Here is an 18,643-nt window from a genome sequence, read left to right as displayed (position 1 = left end):
TTTTGACTCGGTGATTACGTTTGAGCTGAAATTGGACAGTCACTTTAAGTGCATCCTAAGCATTTTCATATCCACAGTCATGAATGAGAACTAAATATACTAAATATTTAGTATATAAAAATACTAAAGGTTTTGCAGCCATGCTTGTTTTACATATGGCTATCTAGCAGTTGAATAAGGAACTGCATGGTCTTGTGATGTACTGTACTGCTACAACAACTCATTAAATATGGGTCATATGATCTGACCAGATCAGCAAAATTATTGACAGATGGCAATTGCATATTTGGGATGAAAATCATCTGAGATCAATCGGTTTAGTCCATTTCTAAAACAAACCTATTAAACCTAACCTAAAATATCTACTAAAGCTACACTTTGATATAAGGGTGTAATTGTTTACGAACCATCATGGATAAGTGCTTACAAATGTACAGGGAATACATGGTATTATACTAGTTATACCAATTTGTACAGTGTATGGGAGAAGATTGATTAAGGTAATCTGAACTCTTGTAAATTTGAGTGTAACTCCAGAAAATACCACACAGTTTAGTGGTTATCAAGTTAAGCATCAGAGTCGCAGTGAGTAAGAGAAAATCCACTAAAGGGTGCCCTTTAGACCAGGGATAGAAAACACTGCTGTGGCTAATTTATAGCTGTATGTGATTGTGTTCAAATGGCTCCCTACTCGCTAAATAGTTCACCAACATAATATAGTTTCATTTACAATAAAATGATCCACATAATATCCAGTAGGAAAAGGTGCAGCCTGTGTCTCCAGCCTCTCTTAGCCAACCGGAAAATAAATGCCAGAATGGGTGAATAATGTGAAGCAGTCAATTGCACTGATTAATTAAATCTTATGTTCTATTTTTAATGCTACATTTTTGCTACATAAGGTTTATACGTTTTGCTACATTACAAAACACTACAATGCATAATTAAATTATCATTAAAATAATAGCAACAATAATCTAACACTCTGCTGTTCTGTACTGGGAATTCACAGACTCTCATTTGGAATTAAGTCAATGTGGTCAAAGTGGAAACACTTCAGAAAATTGCTGTATGTGTTAGATGGAAAGATTGATCGACTATGTATCTAAATCAGCTAAATTAGAGAAATATTGGCAAAGTTTTACCCCCGAAATACGATCAGTCTTTCCTGTGTGTTGTGGCAACATGTACTGACATTTATGTCTTATGTTACTTTGGACTCTGAGAGCTCCAGATGTGTGTGCTTGCAGCTGACCTACTGCTGGATGGGTCAGTGGAGTAGGAGTGCATTCCTGAGAACAGATAAATGCCAGGAACTGAGCTTTTGTCCATTCTTCTGTGTTTGGACACAGACATTCTCCTGACTCACTCAAACCACTGCTCATCTAGGCCACTTTACTAGTAGGTGTGGAAAATGTGGTGATTCTGTGTGTTTTTGTTATTGGGATGCATTCAGTCACATGAGTGTTTAAAGGGCTTTTGGTAAATAGAACCTTTTCAAAGACAGGCAGTATCTACATGTTTTTACAGTTCATTAGTGAAGTGTTTTAGTCATTCTTTGCTCAGTGATTATTCCTTCAAGCCAAACATTTTTGCTTTTTCTTTCTGGAAAATAAAGAGCTTTTGATATCCAGGCTGAGGGAGTAGAGCTTATGCTTGTCACATGGTGAGAGAAAGAGAGAGCTGTTGTAAATGATATATCGCAGAGTCTGTGCTCTTTTGGAGAAAAGCCAGTGGCATCCAATCCCTATCAGATAGAAAAGAGGAGTAGAGAAAATCTGTATAAGGCCCTTTTGGACATGACCTAGCACTGAAGATTAAGTTAGACAACACTGCAAAAGTATAACATCAGACATTTTTTTTAAACAGTATGTATATCAGTATTTTGTTTTTCCAGAGTTTTACATACAGCTTGCAAAATAAATAAATTAAACAGTTGCTGATACATCACTAGGTTGGTTATGTAGTTTAATTTGTATATAAATAAACATCTACAAATTATTTCTAGCCACTGACCAAATCATATATTGTGTGTATTGCCAATTGCATTTGGGAACTGTCAGCTGAATCACATTTTGTAAGCTTTTTCCTAAGTGAAATATGGACTTTTTAAGGAAATAGTCTGGATCTTAGTGATCAGTGTCCTCTAGGCAAGAAAATTCTGTTAGAAATTGGGCAAGTGTTTTGAAGCTTGCACCATGCCTACATTCTCCCTTTTGCATTCTTATCATGGTGTTAAGTGTTTCTCCTGGTGCCCAGAGAAAGCATCTACTAAACCCAGACAAGCACAGCAGAGCATTTAGGTGTGGAAAAACTGCAGTTTGAGACGTTTTCATTATATCTGTACTGTAATTTGAGGGTGAGAGCTTTTTTACATATCTCTGTGACTGCATCTTCTCTCTGTGTCCTGTCTGTGTGCTGTTTCTCTGTGATTCCTCTCTTTACCTGACTGCTGTCTGCAGCTCTTTTGTTCCTGCTCCTCTTCTAAAATACAGGATGGTGTTTCAGTTTCCATCTGAACATCTTAACACTTAATAGCCTCACTCTTACTTACTATGATGATGTCATCGATGTGTAGACTTTAAACAAGAAACTAGAGCTAGCACAGTTTGGGACAGACACCACGCTAACACTTAGCAGTGATTGAGAAACTGAGTTACACAGGTGCACTTCTTTTCCACCATTGCGCATCACCCAGGCAACAAAAAGGTTGTTGTAGTTTGCATCAGTTTAGATGATAAAGCATACTTCTAAACAAAAGATGTTTTGTTTATGGTATTGTACACAACCCTACTTATACGCTGTTCTTTTTATTCATTTTCCTCTAATTTATTAATTAACCCGCTCCAGTGTCATTATTAACCCTTAGTTCTTTCTTAGAGAATAAAATTAAATGCTTAGAAAAGTATACTGTAACATATTTCACCACAATAAATGGTAATCAACCAAATTGTCCATCCTTACTGAAAAAGGGTTTTATTATTTAGCAATGTGAAGAGGTTGTTGCTCAGTTCCAATTACACCCACCAAAACAGCATGTTTCCATCAGGGAGCCACACACAGAGACTCTACGGAGCCGTGTTGTTAGCTTTGGCTAAAAGTCATTAGCCTGTTCTTCCTTTGTCTCCATCAGCAGATGTGAGGCAGGCAGCTGGAATGACTTGAGCAATGCCTTTAAGGCAACTATCCTCCCCAATGCCCCAAATGTAATCGATCAACCAAGACGTTTGGTGTCTGAAATTTACTTATTTAGTTTTGCACTGAAGCTGCAAATCTGATGTAGCTAATATGTAGTGAAGACTTATACTCCACTAATTAGCATCATATAAACTGCAAATTTAAATCACACAGACCTCAGGCTGTTTAAAGTTTTCTGCAACAGATGTATGTGCTTTCTTACTCAGAATGACAACCTTTTATTTATAACATTTATTTTCTTTTATTTTTTGGATTAACGATCAGATTTCAGCTCTTGCTCATGAACATTTATATATGGTTTTATGTAGACATGGTTTTGCCTGATGGACTTTTTCTGAATATTTTCTTTTACTAGCTACTGCAGACAATGGAGGTTATGGAACAGTTTTATGTGCAGCGTGCATAGACAACTCCGAGATACCTACTGTGTTTCACAAAGAACAAAGTGGATTTTTGTGAAAGGACACCTTTAATTTGCTTAGCTCCTTTATTGATTGATACCAGAGCTTCACAGGTTGCCACTGGAATGCTTTTCCACTCCTCCATGACGACATCATGGAGCTGGCAGATATTTGAGAGTTTGCGCTGCTCCACCTTCCGCTTGCTTTTTCACAGTACATATTGTAGTTCATGTTTCCCTTAATGAAATTTAACTCACCAACACCTGCTGCATTCATGCAGTCCCAGACCATGGCATTCCCACCACCATGCTTGACTGTAGGCATGACGTACTTATCTTTGTACTCCTCACCTAAATGCCGCCAAATATGCTCAGAGACCATCTGAACCAAATACATTAATCTTGGTCTCATCAGACAAAAGGACATGTTTCCAGTAATCCATGTCCTTTGTTGACATGCCTTCAGCAAAGTGTTTCCGGGCTTTCTTGTGTGCAGACTTCAGAAGAGGCCAGAACAATTTGATGTAGTGTGCAGCGTATGGTCTGAGCACTGACAGGCGGTCCCCCAAACTCTTCAGTCTCTGCAGCAATGCTGACAGCACATTTGGACATGATGCTGAGCATGTGCACTCAGCTTTTTTGGACGACCAACGCAAGGTCTGTTCTGAGTGGCTCCTGCTCTTTTAAAAAGCTGGATGATATTGGCCACTGTGCTGCAGCTCAGTTTCAGGGTGTTGTCAATCTTCATTTAGCACAACAATTAGTCTTTTAGGATCCTCAGAGTTCTTTGCAATGAGGTGCCATGTTGGAACCTTCAGTGACCAGTATGAGAGAGTGTGAGAGCTGTACTACAAAATTGAACACACCTGCTCCCTTTGCACACCTGAGACCTAGTAACACTCACAAGTCACATAACAAATGACATGCAGTGCTCAGTTTGGACATTTAGGGGTGTACTCACTTTTGTGTCTGGTGGTTTAGACACTAATGGCTGTATGTTGAGTTTTTTTGAGGAAAGAATAAATTTACACTGTTATATAAGCTTTACACACTACTGCTTTTATTGTGCGAAAGTGTCATTTGATCAGTGTTGTCCCATAAAAAGATATCTCTGCAGAAATGTGAGCGGTGTACTCAATTTTGTGATGCACTATGTCAACAGTGGGTGCATTTATTAAAAGGGGTTTCTACAAATATTTGGGCATAAAGTGTATTTCACAGTTGTAAATGAAAAAAAAAAAAACGTTTTGAGTGAGTGAGTTGTGGTTAAGACATTTACTGATTGCATTGTGCTTATTTCTTAAATATAAACTTATATTTAATAGCCTTATAATAGCCTTGTAGCTCCAGCACAAAACTAAAGAAGAAAAACCTCCTGCTGACCTCAAACCTGTTTTGTGTGATCTTATAGTAAGATGGAAATAATTGGATTCTGTCACTTAAGGAGTGTATGTGATGAGGCGACTGGCTTCTCCAGAGCTGCCAGCAGTTCCTCGGTGCGGCTCAGAATGGGAGTGAAAGTCAATACAGTTTGAAAGGAGGAAAACGGGGAGGAACAGCTTGTACGTGTGAAAGGAAGTCATAAATGCAGAATACCAGCCTTTGTTGTTTGTTGTTTATAGTGAAGTACTTTATAAGCCTGGGGGAGGGGGTTGGGTTTCAGTGTGTGTTGGAGAACACACTGTAATTTTACAATGCACCTCTTTAGCTGTTCCCTCCGGCCTCCCCTCTAAATGTGCACTTCTGCTTTTCTCCAGTTGGAGTCACTGTTAGACAGGTAAATATCTCTCTTTCTTTCTGTGCAGAACAAGATTATTTTACATAATTTAATGAGGCATTGTCACTATTTATTTTGTCACACAGTTCAAGGGACCTTTTAATTAAAAAAAATAATTCAAAAGTAATTCTAAAAAAAAAAAAAAAAAAAAATCATGTTTTCCATTGATCTCCGTTCGTTGGCAAAATGTATTCACCATTTACATTTAATGAGTTTATTTTATTTATTGGCAACATCGTTATGCCGTTACTCCCTGTACAGTTTTTAATAATAATTTGACCCATATTGAGCCAGTTCAGATCAGCAGAATAAACTTAGTTCCAGAACAAACTTTAGAAGTGCATTACCAAGCAAAGCTGATCACGCCAGCCCAGAAAACAAAATGTTGATTACCAAATCATGTTGTAATATTTCTCAGGACACTGAATATTATAAATTTGTCCCACCAGTCAATGAGAAAACAAAAGAAAATATTTCTGGTTCAGATGGGCCCCTGGTAATGGGGCCACACAATTAGATCACTGGAGAATGTCAATGGTATCTATTTCTACTTCTCAAAATTAACAACAAATAAATAAGGATCTAAGTAGACAGGCCTTATTATAATCGAAACAGTTTGCTGTTCATTTAGGTAATTGGATGATGTGGAATTACGTACAAGTTTTTTGTAATCTATTGTAATCTTGTTATATGTACCTATTTCTATTAAGAATTTAAATAATAGCAAAGTGGGACATTAAATCATAAATTAAATACATTTGACTTAAAAATTAGATCAGTGTATAAATTGTAACATCAGGTATTGTGCTCTTTGTTGTACTAAGTTATTACTAATTAATTTCTTTACTAGTAAATCATTTACTAGTACTAATAATTTGTATTGAAGTGCTCTTGTCTGAGCATGGGGTCCATGAACATTTCAGGTACAGACATTAGTGGAGAAAAAACATGTGTTTCTTTCAAATGTATGATATATTGTGTTAAATGCACACATACTGGTGGTGATGTTCTTATAGGCTTGAAATGCAAGAACAACTTGCTTTCCCAGTGGTCCATGTTTGGAGTATTCATGTTCAGGGACTGTATTCCTCTCCAGTTAATAGTGCAGAAGCTTCTACCCTGCAAAAGAAGTCAATTGGAAATGACATTGACCCACTAGTGCATTGTATCCAGGTATCTAGTAAGGTTTCTAACATGGCCGTGGCATTGTTACCGCATCTTTAGCTTCTTTTCCACATTTCTTTTGAGTTTTTCTTTTTCCAGTGTGCTTCTAGCTGTTGTAACTTCTCACCCACTAGTTTTGAACCATTGCATTGCAGTTACCAATGTGCTGAATGTACTTGAAAGATAACTTTCAATTCAGTTTGATCTGCACTGGCTAACATTGTGCTAAATGTAGGACCAATCAAACCATCCAGACTGAACAATGCTAGTTCTTTGGGACTGGTTTTGTGCACACATGAAGTTCACAAATTAACCCACTACACAATGTGAGGTTGTTTGTTTCTGAGTTGTTTCTGAGGATGGATATGCCTGTAGGGAGATAAAAAATAATTTGCATTCGTGGCATCTTTAACAAAGAGACACAAAGGTAAAAATAAAGGATCAAACATGGATCAAACTTAAAATAGGAAACAGCCTTTTAAATATGCTTGTATCACCCATAATTTATACTTATACTATACAAATAATGTTCCTAATTAATTTTGTCCATTACTTTCATACATGTAAAATAAGTTCAAAGCTTTGTGTATAGTGAAACATACTAAAGCATGGCTGCTTTATGTACCGCATTAAAGAGAAAAAAATGCTTTGATATGATAATGATGAGAGCGGTTTGTTTGTTGTTCATCCCCCACATTTCACATGAACAGTAAAATAGTTTTGATGGCTGCACAATAGTGTATGTGTGTGTTTCTTGGTGTATATGCACTCCAGTTGATGCCTAATTTTTCCCCTTCCCTCTATTACTCTGTGGTCAGCACTTCTAAATGTATCCTATTGATTCAAGGTCCACTTTCTGCTCTCCTCGCAGCAAGTGGGCTGAGGCTGAGGTCACAGGAGTGAGTGAGTCAGTGGATTTTGGCTTTGGCTTTGGGTAGGGCTCTTTTCTCTCCTGTCCATTAAAGAGATATTTCTGCAAAAATCATTACATACCCTCTTTCTGCAAATGTTGTGAATCAGTTTTGGAACTGGATGGAACAAAGCTAACATAGGTAAAAGTTAACTCAAACTACAGCACCTGATGTTATGTTAATCAGTAGGGTCTAAAGCCCAATTTGTAGTTCTCCGTCGAACCTACATTGTAGCCTACGCATATCCAGCGAGAGTCACTACACTGAGAAACACGTTTTTACTTCTGCATGCATGTATCTGCAGCTCTGAAGTTTAAACCGTGAAGGTAGGAATTTGTGAGAGGGGATGCGAGGCCTGGCGGACCAATCATAGCTGCGGCTGTCTGTGTCGAGCAACGCATAGTTACATTTTTCCAGAGAGGTGCGCGTTGAGCTATGGCGTAGTGAACGCGACGATGCATAGGCTACAGCATAGGTTTGACGCAGAAGTATAAATTGGGTTTAATGAGTTTACTGTAAGTTTCAGCCTCAAACACTTACTCCTGAGAAGTAGTTTCTGATTTAAATACATACTAAAATTAACTTAAGCACCACATGTTTGTGGAGTGTGTTTTCGGCCACAAATGAAGCAGACACAGCACTCTAGTGTCACTGCTGGACTAGTAGTTCATCAGGCAGCATCATGTGTCCACTGATAAAGGTCAAACACAAACTGTGCAGCAAGAGTTGAGCTTCTGTCTGACTTTCTGTCCATGTAGTGAAGCAGCTATAGGTAGGAGTGTGTAGTATAGTGGACACTGGACAGATAGTGGACACAGTGATTAAAAACTCCAGCAGCACTGCTGTGTCAGATCCTCTTTTACCATTACAACACACGCTAACACGCCAGCACCATGTCAGTGTCATTGCAGTGCTAAGAATAATGACCCACCACCCAAATAATAATAACTGCACTGTGGTGGATCTGTGTGGGGTTCTGACATTTAAAGAAAAGGGTGAAAGAGGTATAGTAAAATATGCAGAGAAACAGAAGGTCGGCAAACTTTAAATCTGGGGTTTTATTCTTATTTGCTGTGCATCCCACCACACAACATTTTTGACATTAAGTCAGTTAAAAAGAAAAAATGTAGTGCAGTCTGCAGTGCAGAACAACGATAAACTACAAGTTTTTTTCCCCCCACATGGTGTAGGTGTGGCCTAATGTTACTGTCTCTACACTGTTTTTATCAGTTTAAGTGAGGGTTAAAAAATTGTCAACTCCAAATGTTCATTGTTGACTAATCGCCAATTACTCCCAATACACAAAGTACTGGGCACAGAAACACAAATACAATTTTTTGGACATTTAACAGCATTGTTTCTGTTGTTTTGAAGTGATGGAGAACTAGAAACAGGTACCCACAAAAAAGCAGAGATGGAGGCTATGGCAGAAATAATCGCTGATTAATCGACTAATCGTAAAAAGAATCTTCAGATTAGTCGACTACCAATATAATCATTAGACGCAGCCCTATACCCAACTAAAACATTCTGGTGTGGTGACACACAGACACTTAGCTATTATCCAAGTTTAAAACACTAAAGTGTAAAACATGGATGGAGATGTTTTACAGCTCATGTTATATGAAACCCGGCTGTTTGTATTGCAGATGAAATTGTCATAGATGCAAAGCAGCCGAGATGGTTAGATAAACAGATATAGGAGCTTTCAATTGAATTAGCCTCCAGCCTGTGCTCATATGCCTTCTAATCAGTTTCTCTGCAGCAGGGTGAACAAAGACAGTCCTGTTTTTACAGGGGAAGAGAGCAGCATCGTCTCCCAGGCTCAGAGCCATTCCGCCTGACAAACTGGTCTTTCACTCAGCTTCCTCCGCTCTGTCCTTCCAGCCACTGCATCATCAGCGTGACTCTGCTGGAACTGGCTATAGTGGACCAGTACAGCTTTTGCTGCACAGATGCCCCAATCTACTAATCGTCCAATGGGAAGCAAACCCTGAAGAGCTTTTTTTTTTTTTGTATGATTTAATAAAAGTGCAATTTGGGAATGCACTGATATTGGAATTCTGGGCTGATGCTGGTATCTGATATTTGATCAATTATCTGCTGATGCCAGTACATACACATTTCTGAAATGTAGAAGCTGGGTGAGCATTGCAAATAAATATAAAAACTCTTGCTGTAAGGCTATAAATACAATACCATAAGACTTTTTTTATGTGGTCATCCCCAAACTTAAGCTTAAGGTGGTTTTGGTGCAGGAGCTTCTTTTTTGGAAGTCTCTCAGTTCATAGTGATGTAAAACTCAATTGTCTCTAAACAGTGACTCTAGTGTTTCAGCATTTTTCATTTTACATTTTATCCTCTTGTGCACCAAATTCTTTTTCTTTGTTTTTTCTTTGTTTGTTTGTTTGTTTGTTTGTTTACAGGTGAACGGCTAATGCAGTTCTGAGAAATCATTATAATCCTAAAATTGCATTTTTATGATTTGTAAATACATTTTAGGTAATAATTCTAAAAGGTTTCTCCCTTCTTTTTTAAATGCAAAACCTGAAGACTGTGTTCTGCTGGCCTTTGCTGCTGCAAGTGAAGAGCTAAGCTAGTTTCTCTGCTCATCTGTAAGGAATTAAAAAAACAACAAAAAAACTTCTGAAACAATATGAACTTGATTAGTGCTGTTATTTTGTTGTTCCAACCTCTATTCTACTTCTTCACCCTGCTGGTCTGGCATAGTTCAGCAGGCGTCCTGCAGGAGGCCAGTGTTCTCTGCCTGGCCTTGGTTGTAACTTAAATAAAAAAGCATGTGTTTGTGGAGAGATGTGTGTGTGACTGTGTCCCAGTGTGGAGTTGCTACAACCCTGCTAGTGCTGGCCAAGCTGTTGATCAGGCAAATTAATGCTGGGGTCATTCTGCAGTCAGTGTCATGGAGACATGAGGTTGGATAGTTTTTGTTTCTGAATGTTTTGCTATTTGATATTTGATGAGCTGCGAGAGAGTGGAGGCTGAGCAGATAGATTTCCAGCACAGCTGGAGGCCTGCTGGGACACGTCAGCTTTTAGTCCCCGAGAGAGGCATCGTTCTGTGTGTGGGACAGTTACTCTCTTACCGAGCAAGCAGTGATGTGGGAAAGTCCCATCAGAGCAGTTCAGCTGTGCATTAATACATACAAAATCTTACACATAGAAAAAAATGTTGGATAAACCTGGAAAAATGTTATCACAGTCAAAACAAAACATTTCTCATTTCTCCACAATGGTAGTTTTACAGAGGAAGGCAAACGATGGGGGCCATTAATTAACCGTTCTTCAGAAAATTGACTAACCGTATTTTCATCATCATGATAAAAGTTTCCTGATAAATACATTAATGGAACCGCTGTAAGTTTTTATTAGTGAATGAGTATGTGCTCTTGGGTAATTTCAGAAGAAGGCACTTTAATTAATGATAAGGTTTAAGTAATGTTTAATGGACCAGGCAACATTATGTCGTGTTTACACCTAGACACTTTATGTATCTTGACTTCTCATGACTGTATCTGACTGATAACTTAAACCAGTTTAGGATGTGGTTTAAGAGATATTTGAGCCATATATTGTAGCATTTTAAGCACACCTGTCCTGTGTGTGCAATATATGTGCAGTAGTTAACCTGAGGTAATCCTCTCTCTTGTAACTATTGTAGGGTGTGAACATTGCAGGCAGTCATTGCACACAGTGTCTAGTGTTTTGTGGTGTTGGAGTGTGTGTTGCACTGTGAAGCAGCTGTAAACCCTCTATCACTGGACTGTGATCAGACAAATTAGTGTGGGGTCGTGTCATGGAGGTGGTATGTTGAACAGTTCAGTTCAGTTCATGAGTTTTGTTTGATTTTTTGATGAGCTGTAAACAACTGATTTATTGATTAATTCAGTTCACGTAATTAAAATGTATTAAATATGTGAAAATGCCAGATTGATATTTGCTTTGAATAAACTAATAGTTTATAATCTGTGTAGGTTTCTAATAAGTTGTCCTGTACGTCTGTGTTTACTGAATATAAAGCATAGTTTCTTCTGTGGGACAGATGATTGTGTACTCAGCTATGATTACAGTGAGATTTGATTAGATTCCATTCACTCCTCAGGTCATTTCAGACTAAATGCCGTGCAGCTGCTGCAAAAACTCAATAAAACTGTAGCTGACGTTAACACTAGAAAAATGGATTGATGTAATTTTATACAATAGCTTGTTCCAACCACTTAATTTGATTTGTTAAACACTTATAAAATAAATTAATTAGGAACACTCTACTGTTACTGGGCAGGGCCTCTTTTGCTCTATAAAAACATTCCTTTAAAATTCTCAACCATGCTGACATCCCAAAAGTGTCCTAGTGGACAAACATACAAGTATATACTCGTATTTTAATTGGCACCACTATATAATTGCATTTAACATTTTTAACATTCGTTATTTTATTTACATTTAAATATTCACTATAAAAAATTGTTTTTAAGAACAAGCGCAATTAATTGCAGTTAAGCACAGAATAGTGTTGTGAACAGGGTCAATATCAGTATGGTCTGAATGAATAGTCAAATAGTTTGTGGCATTCAAGTCATAATAAATTAGTATTAACATGGAACATGGAATATTTAATTAGTATTGAATGGAACAAAAGTTTTTTCATAACATTAAACCACCTCCGTTTTAAAGTTGATGTGAGCTGTACCTGAAGCTGCTGACTAATATCTGTGTAACTTTAGACTATGCACTGCTGCTACATGATTAGATAATTGCAGTAATAGGTAGGTCTACAGGTGTCTCTAATAAAGAGCTTGGCGAGTATATACTGTGCTCCTGCCAAAGTTACTGAATGGAACTCTATCAGTTCCACTGCTCCACAACTGTATATGAACCTGCTCTCGACTGTCACATTCTACTTTCAGCGCCTTTTCATGGTGATTATGTATGATATATGTGTTGATTATGATTAGATGTATGTGCGCAAGTGAGAGTGCAGGATTGGTGAAATTTAAAATATCCAAGACTTATTGCTGGACCTTTTCATTTGAGTTTTCATGCAATAGGCATGCCCTGTCACGGAGTGCGTTCCAAGTTGCGGAAGATCGCATTTCTGAGCTGTGGTTTCTGAACTTCAGCACCTTCTCGACTGTTTCTCAGACTTGCTGGGATGCATGTTGTGTGTTATTTATGCAGTGCTACAGAGAAGCATTGTTTAACTGTGGAACCTAAGAAGACCACTTCACTGAAACACACTTCTCATGTGTACACACACACACACACACACACACACTTATGTAAGCAGTACAATCGGGTCCACTGTAAAACTAGGCCTGTACGACGAATGGTTTGCATTAGACTCAAGAAGGAATAAATCTCTCTCTTGCTCTTTTTCTCTCTCTCTCTCTCTCTCGTGCACTTTCTCTACCTTTCTGTTTAACTCGCTCTCTCTCTCTCTATCTCTTTGTGCACTTTGTCTTTAACTCTCTCTCCTCTCTCTCTCTCTCTTATATGCCCTTTCTCTTCAACTCTCTTTAGGTCTCTCTCTCTCTCTCTCTCTCGCATGCACTTTCTATACCTTTCTCTGTAACTCTCTCTCTCTAGGTCTCTGGCTCTTTCTCTCTCTCGCGCTTCAGAAATGTTTGTGAAAATTTGAACTGCATCTTGTTTTATTTGTATAAAAGTTTGAAATGTAGTGACTCAGTGAGGGAAAGGCTGAGAAATGTGCAGAGGCATGTATTGAGAACGCTACACTGTGTGTTCTGTGCTTCTTATTTCTCTTTCAAAATCCTTAGGGACACACAGCTGGAAGAGCTTCAGCAGCTGTAAACCGACGGAAACGAGCAACAGTGGGGTTGGGGGGTGGTTAAAGCATGTCCACTTTAGTGGGATTCCTACGGCGTCCAAAACACATACTCTAACATTTATCTCATTTGCGGTCCTTTTTAAAGCCGCTGTTTAAGAGCACTTCTGGAGATAAGCAGGAACTGTGGAGAGACGCAGTTAAAACGAGGGATGAGTCAGAGTCCGTTTGAATAGGTTTGGATGGTCTCTTCCTGCAGTCAAGTGGCTTAAAACTAGGGCTGGGCAAAACGGCAGATATAATTGTATCTTGATATGATAGAGAAAAACTTTGATATTATATTGTTAATATGTATCTTTTAATGAATAAAAATAAATGACAATGTTCTCTTCATGGTTTTCACTGACTCATCAAACTTAACTGCATTATGTTGTTTGAGACGGTATATTTTAAAGTAGTTCTAAACTTTTGCTATGTAACACTGTTTCGTAGAGATGTGACAGTATAGTGTGGACATCACCCTTGCTTCCCAGTTTTAGTCCAATTATACAGTGATACTTTTACTCTTAACAATTATTGTTTTTCTGTATTTAAATTTACTCTTTACATTGTGAGAACATCTAATTATAAGTTGTGCCCAAAGTGTCAGTATTTTGTGTTACCATGATTATCCATCACTGCCTTACTCTCTTAGGCATGGAATTAGTCAGAATTGCACAAGTATTCATGGAGGAGTATTCCGGCATGTGACTTTAATACTCTGGCTATATATACACGAGAGGGAGTGCTATAACTTATAATATTGGCACTGCTGTGCTGTGGTTGTAGGCGCGAGGCCACAGGTCAATATAGAGTAGATCAGCCCAGTGGTGCCAATATTACGTTATAGCACGAACCTCGAGTGTATTGTTGCAATTATACCACATTTCCATTATCTCTGTTTATTGAAAGATTTGAGTTAAAGAGGATGAGAAAATACAATCTGTTTGTTTATAAAAACTCAGCGTTAAAATAGTTCCATTGCTGCTCTGTTTGTAACTGCACTGTTTGGCATGTAAGCGCTGCATCGTTGCTAGGTTACCTGTATGTGATGGAGGAATACATGTAGAGCTTCAGTTGTAGTGCATTACTGGCTGATAACGGCACTCATAGAATGTGCAGGGTCAAAATTAACTGTATCAAAATGTGTATGGTATCACCAGGTTCTTGCCATTATTCAACCTTAGTATTGATATCTGCACATAAACATTTAAAAGCCTGTCGTGACAACCATATTCACCATAGATGTACTGTAAGCACAGATAGAATGTGGGAATTGTCATTAGCCATCTGTACAGTGCGCACACAAACTGTCATTCTGACTCTTTCACTGTGCTCTCTTGTGCTCTTATTTCTTCTGTCTGTTTTCTTTTTTTCCTGTCTGTCTCTTGTCACACACTTTCTCTTTCCCTTTCTATCCATTTGTTTTTATTCCTTATCCCTCCCATAATCATCTCTCTCTCTCTGTCCCTCACTCTTTGCTATCTCATGTTTTCCTGCTTCGGCTTGTGTTGCTGTAGTGGGAGTGGCCTGTCTGTGTCACATGACCCACACTGGTGGGCGGAACCTGTGTGAGCCTCAGTCTGTCCAGCTGTGTTTCACACAGGAGGATTCAGCGTGAGCGGCAGGGTGAGTCTGCACTTTCTCCTTTTCTTTCTGCCTTTATTTTTCTCCTTCTGTCGTTTTTTTTTTGTTTCTTTTCTTTTGTCTGCTTGGTTTCTGTCCTCTTTCTGATTTTGTGTTATTTTGGTAAATATTTAGAAAACTGATACTGTAAATGTAGTAGAGTGCAGACTCATGTCTGTCACCTCCAGTAGTGAGTGACCAGCTGCAGTCACATGTACGTCGCCTGCTTGTGTATTTCAGGTGATATTTGTGCGCTTCATAGACTGTTACATACATACACATTACTGGCAGATGTTTTATGCTAAATCTTTATGAATCTAATCCAAGTGTGCAGTATTTGCTTGCTGAACAAATGTAAGAATTAGAAGGAGTGTGTGTGTGTGTGTGTGTGTGTGTATGTAAGGTGGGCGTGTAAGTCCCCCCCCCTTCATTTTTCTCTGTCTGCGCCTTCTCTTTGGGCCTTGTAATTAATGCTCCCAGGTTACAGTCTTTCCCCCTTTTTTGCCGCTCTTTGTAATTTTTGTAATTTCGCTGTCTCCACTCACTGTTTTCCCCTTGCAGTTTTTTTTTTATAGCTTTTTTTTTTTCTTCCCTCAGATCCACTAAGGGTGTACATATGTACATGTTTTTTATTTAATATATGACTACTATATGAAAATGGTAGTGCTAGGTGACATGAACTCAAATCCATATCACCATTAATAACATTATTGCCTTGCTTAGGATCATTGAACAATAATTTGAATGACAATGAGCACAGTGTTTTTTTTCTCCCTTTTGTTGCAAGTTGCTTGAGTTGCTCAGTGTTTTGAGTTCTCCCCATGTTGCTTGCATATCATAGATTGGACTGGACGGTGTCACGTGGTCACCTGTGGTAGTATGTTTTAAAGTGAGTTTTGATTTCATTTTACAATTCAGATATACTCACAGAATGGAATTCCGTGTCAGGATAAAGTTGGGCAGTTGAAAATATGTAAACTGGTCTGATTAGTACATTTTCTTTATGAACAATGCTTTATCTGTCTTCATCTTGCTCTCTTTATCTTCATTTCTCTCTCCCACATTGTGTTACAGTTCAGAGATGAACTGCCACAGTTGACAGTATTACAGAGTACTTTTCCATACGGTTTGAATTAAGACTGCATAATATATAATTTCACCATTGTCATCACCGTGTGCTCTTGTGCAGCAGGACATGCAGTGTCACATGCAATGTCAAATTAAATCAAACATGTCGGGCTATAAATTTCATGATGTAACGACATGATAAAAAGGATACATTTTGCATTTTCTCCTTTATACACAGAGTGCATTATTAAAACCACAATAATTCTGTTGTACTATTTTTGATAATGCAATATAGATTGTTTGTTTTTTGTTTTAACTATAGTGCCCACCCTAGTTTAAATGTTTTTTCCCATTAATTGATGGAGCTGTTATAGTGTGTGAGAAACTGCATTTTATATAGAGTAAAATAAAATTATGAACAGGTTTGTGCTTTTTATGTGGAAAATGTATGAACTGAATCCAGAAAAAGTAAATACATGTACTATGAAATGCAAAATATGGATATGTAATGCATGCCAGTACCAGGTATAAACAGGCTTTTTTTTAAATTATATGTTTTAGAAACATTTAACAGTGTTTAAATACTACTTTAACATATGAATGAAACATAATGTGTCTATAAATATACTTAGATATACATTAGTAAAACTTTCACAATTAGTTACATAATTAAATGGTAAATTTACCATACTTTTAACATCATAATGACTGCTGCAGTTGCTGGTATTCAGTCTACAGTCCACAGCTACAGAGATTCTGGTTTCTCGAGCAGGGGTGGGATTGTGGTTTGTGGGAGGCGGAGCTGTTGTATAAAACAGGCCTGATTCCGAAAAGTATTGGAATTCTGGTTCTAACTTCCTCACACTTGCTGTGTTCATGCCGACTCCTGTCCAGCACAACCACAGCTGTTTTCTACCCTGTGCTGAACGCAGCCAAATCTCTGTGGGTTAGCATTTGTTTTTTAGAGGCAAGTACTAGAACCATGCTACGCATTGTAAAATCCATATCTCTGGTTGATTTCTTTGGAAACGCTGCCATAGTGAGCGTAAGGCTCAGATACCCAGAATTCCTCTGGGTGATAAACCCTCGGGCAGCTGCTGCCGTGTTGTGTTTCGGTTCTCTCTGATCTTTCACTTCCAGGCGATTGAGCCGTTAGAGTGGTGTCATGGCTGAGTGGTGATGTCATGGTGAGGGTTACAGAAATAAACTCTAAGGTCAGAGTATAGCTAACCTCTCTGAATTTCTGATTCAAAGTTCTAAACCTAGAACAACCCAAAAACCCACTTTCACATTCTGGCACTCTCCATACATTTTTGTGGGATGGAAACATTGTACACAGTTGAGTTAGATTGGAGTAGACACTGTGAGTGCGTGTTTGGCTGCTCTGCTTGCCTTAAAATCACCTGTTCTGTCTGTGAACCACAAGCATTCAGTCATTTCTTCAAGGGCATCCAGACCTGGAATTGGTTTCATTAATACAAAACCTAGTGCAGTTGTTCTGTTTGTGCAGTTCATTAGAAAATTGAGAACACTGCCAAACAAACTCTGAATAAACCAGCATTTAATATTCAGTACATGCACAAATTTCTTTTATTCTTTTTTTACTTGTGCTTGAGTCTCTTTCTCAAGTTTAAAAAAGTTTCAGAGGCTTGTTTGAAACTGTTACAAAATACTCCTAATAGTTTGCATTAATGTAAATTAATGTAATGTTTTGGATATTTTGCAAAACAATTAATGCATTCTTTGATTTGGCAACAATCGACTGAAACCAGTGTAGATATTGAATGCATTCATTTGATTATGGGGTTTTAAGAAAAAAATGAGTTCACTGCGAAGTTTGCTTGATTTATTTATCATTGTATAATAGTAAATTAAGTAAAGAAAAACTATAACTCGAAAACAAAAGCAGACTGTATCTTTATACTTCAGTGGAAAACAGACAGCGAAAACAGTGTATTAAGTTGTTTTTGGAAGGGTTTTAATTTTAAAATCCACAACAGATTCTGTTTTGTCCATCATGCGTTATGTATTATTGTACATGTTTTTAATCAAGTGCAATATTCTAAAAACAATACATGGCTTATACAGTGCATTAAGATTTTTCTTATGTTTAAGACCTTTGCAGTTGTGAGAGGTTTGTGCACATTTGTTAATATTTTGGAAGCTTGTTCAAACCTCAAAAACATGTGACCTGTAAGATAATGCAGTCTTTTATGCACACATGCACACATCAGCAGGGCAAGACTTCAGCTGTTGCCAGGCATGCAGAAAAACATCCGAAAAGCAGCTACAGTTACAGATACAGAAACGTCTGTGTTTCAGACTAGTCTGCTTATTGCATTACATACTTCTGGAGTTCTGGAGTTTTTTTTTTTTCCCAGACCTGTGTTTAGTGTGTTTGCTTATTACACAAAGATCGGCCTTATCCATTTTCTGAGGAAAAACATAGACCGCATAGATATGGAATAGTATATTTTATTCATTATGTGCTGTAATTCTGTTTTCCAATGCATGTTTTTTGTTTGTTTGATTCTATTTAATACCAAAATGATAGTCCAGAAGAAGTGAGACTTGTTGTGTTAAGGGTTCCAGAGAAAAATAAATGTTAGGATGGCACTGTGAGCAGAAACAGACTAGTGAAGTGGCGGTGCCTAAATG

At 37.9% G+C, this 18,643-nt stretch overlaps 1 protein-coding gene across 5 annotated transcripts in view; it reads left to right on the top strand.

Annotated features, from left to right (window-relative positions):
- septin9a (septin 9a) overlaps nucleotides 1–18,643 on the top strand; it is a 167,029-nt gene that overhangs the window by 103,725 nt on the left and 44,661 nt on the right. Inside the window, exon 1 of one of the 5 annotated variants that reach the window (XM_022671942.2) lies at nucleotides 14,860–14,920. The exons of the other annotated variants lie outside the window; for them this stretch is intronic. The gene's annotated coding sequence lies outside the window, so the exon portion shown is untranslated. Of the gene's footprint in view, nucleotides 1–14,859; nucleotides 14,921–18,643 lie in introns of those variants that run through there. 5 annotated transcript variants of the gene reach the window in all.

Source organism: Astyanax mexicanus, chromosome 19, assembly GCF_023375975.1.
Source record: "Astyanax mexicanus isolate ESR-SI-001 chromosome 19, AstMex3_surface, whole genome shotgun sequence".
Classification (NCBI taxonomy): Eukaryota; Metazoa; Chordata; class Actinopteri; order Characiformes; family Acestrorhamphidae; genus Astyanax; species Astyanax mexicanus.
This window is presented reverse-complemented; position numbering and strand designations above follow the sequence as displayed.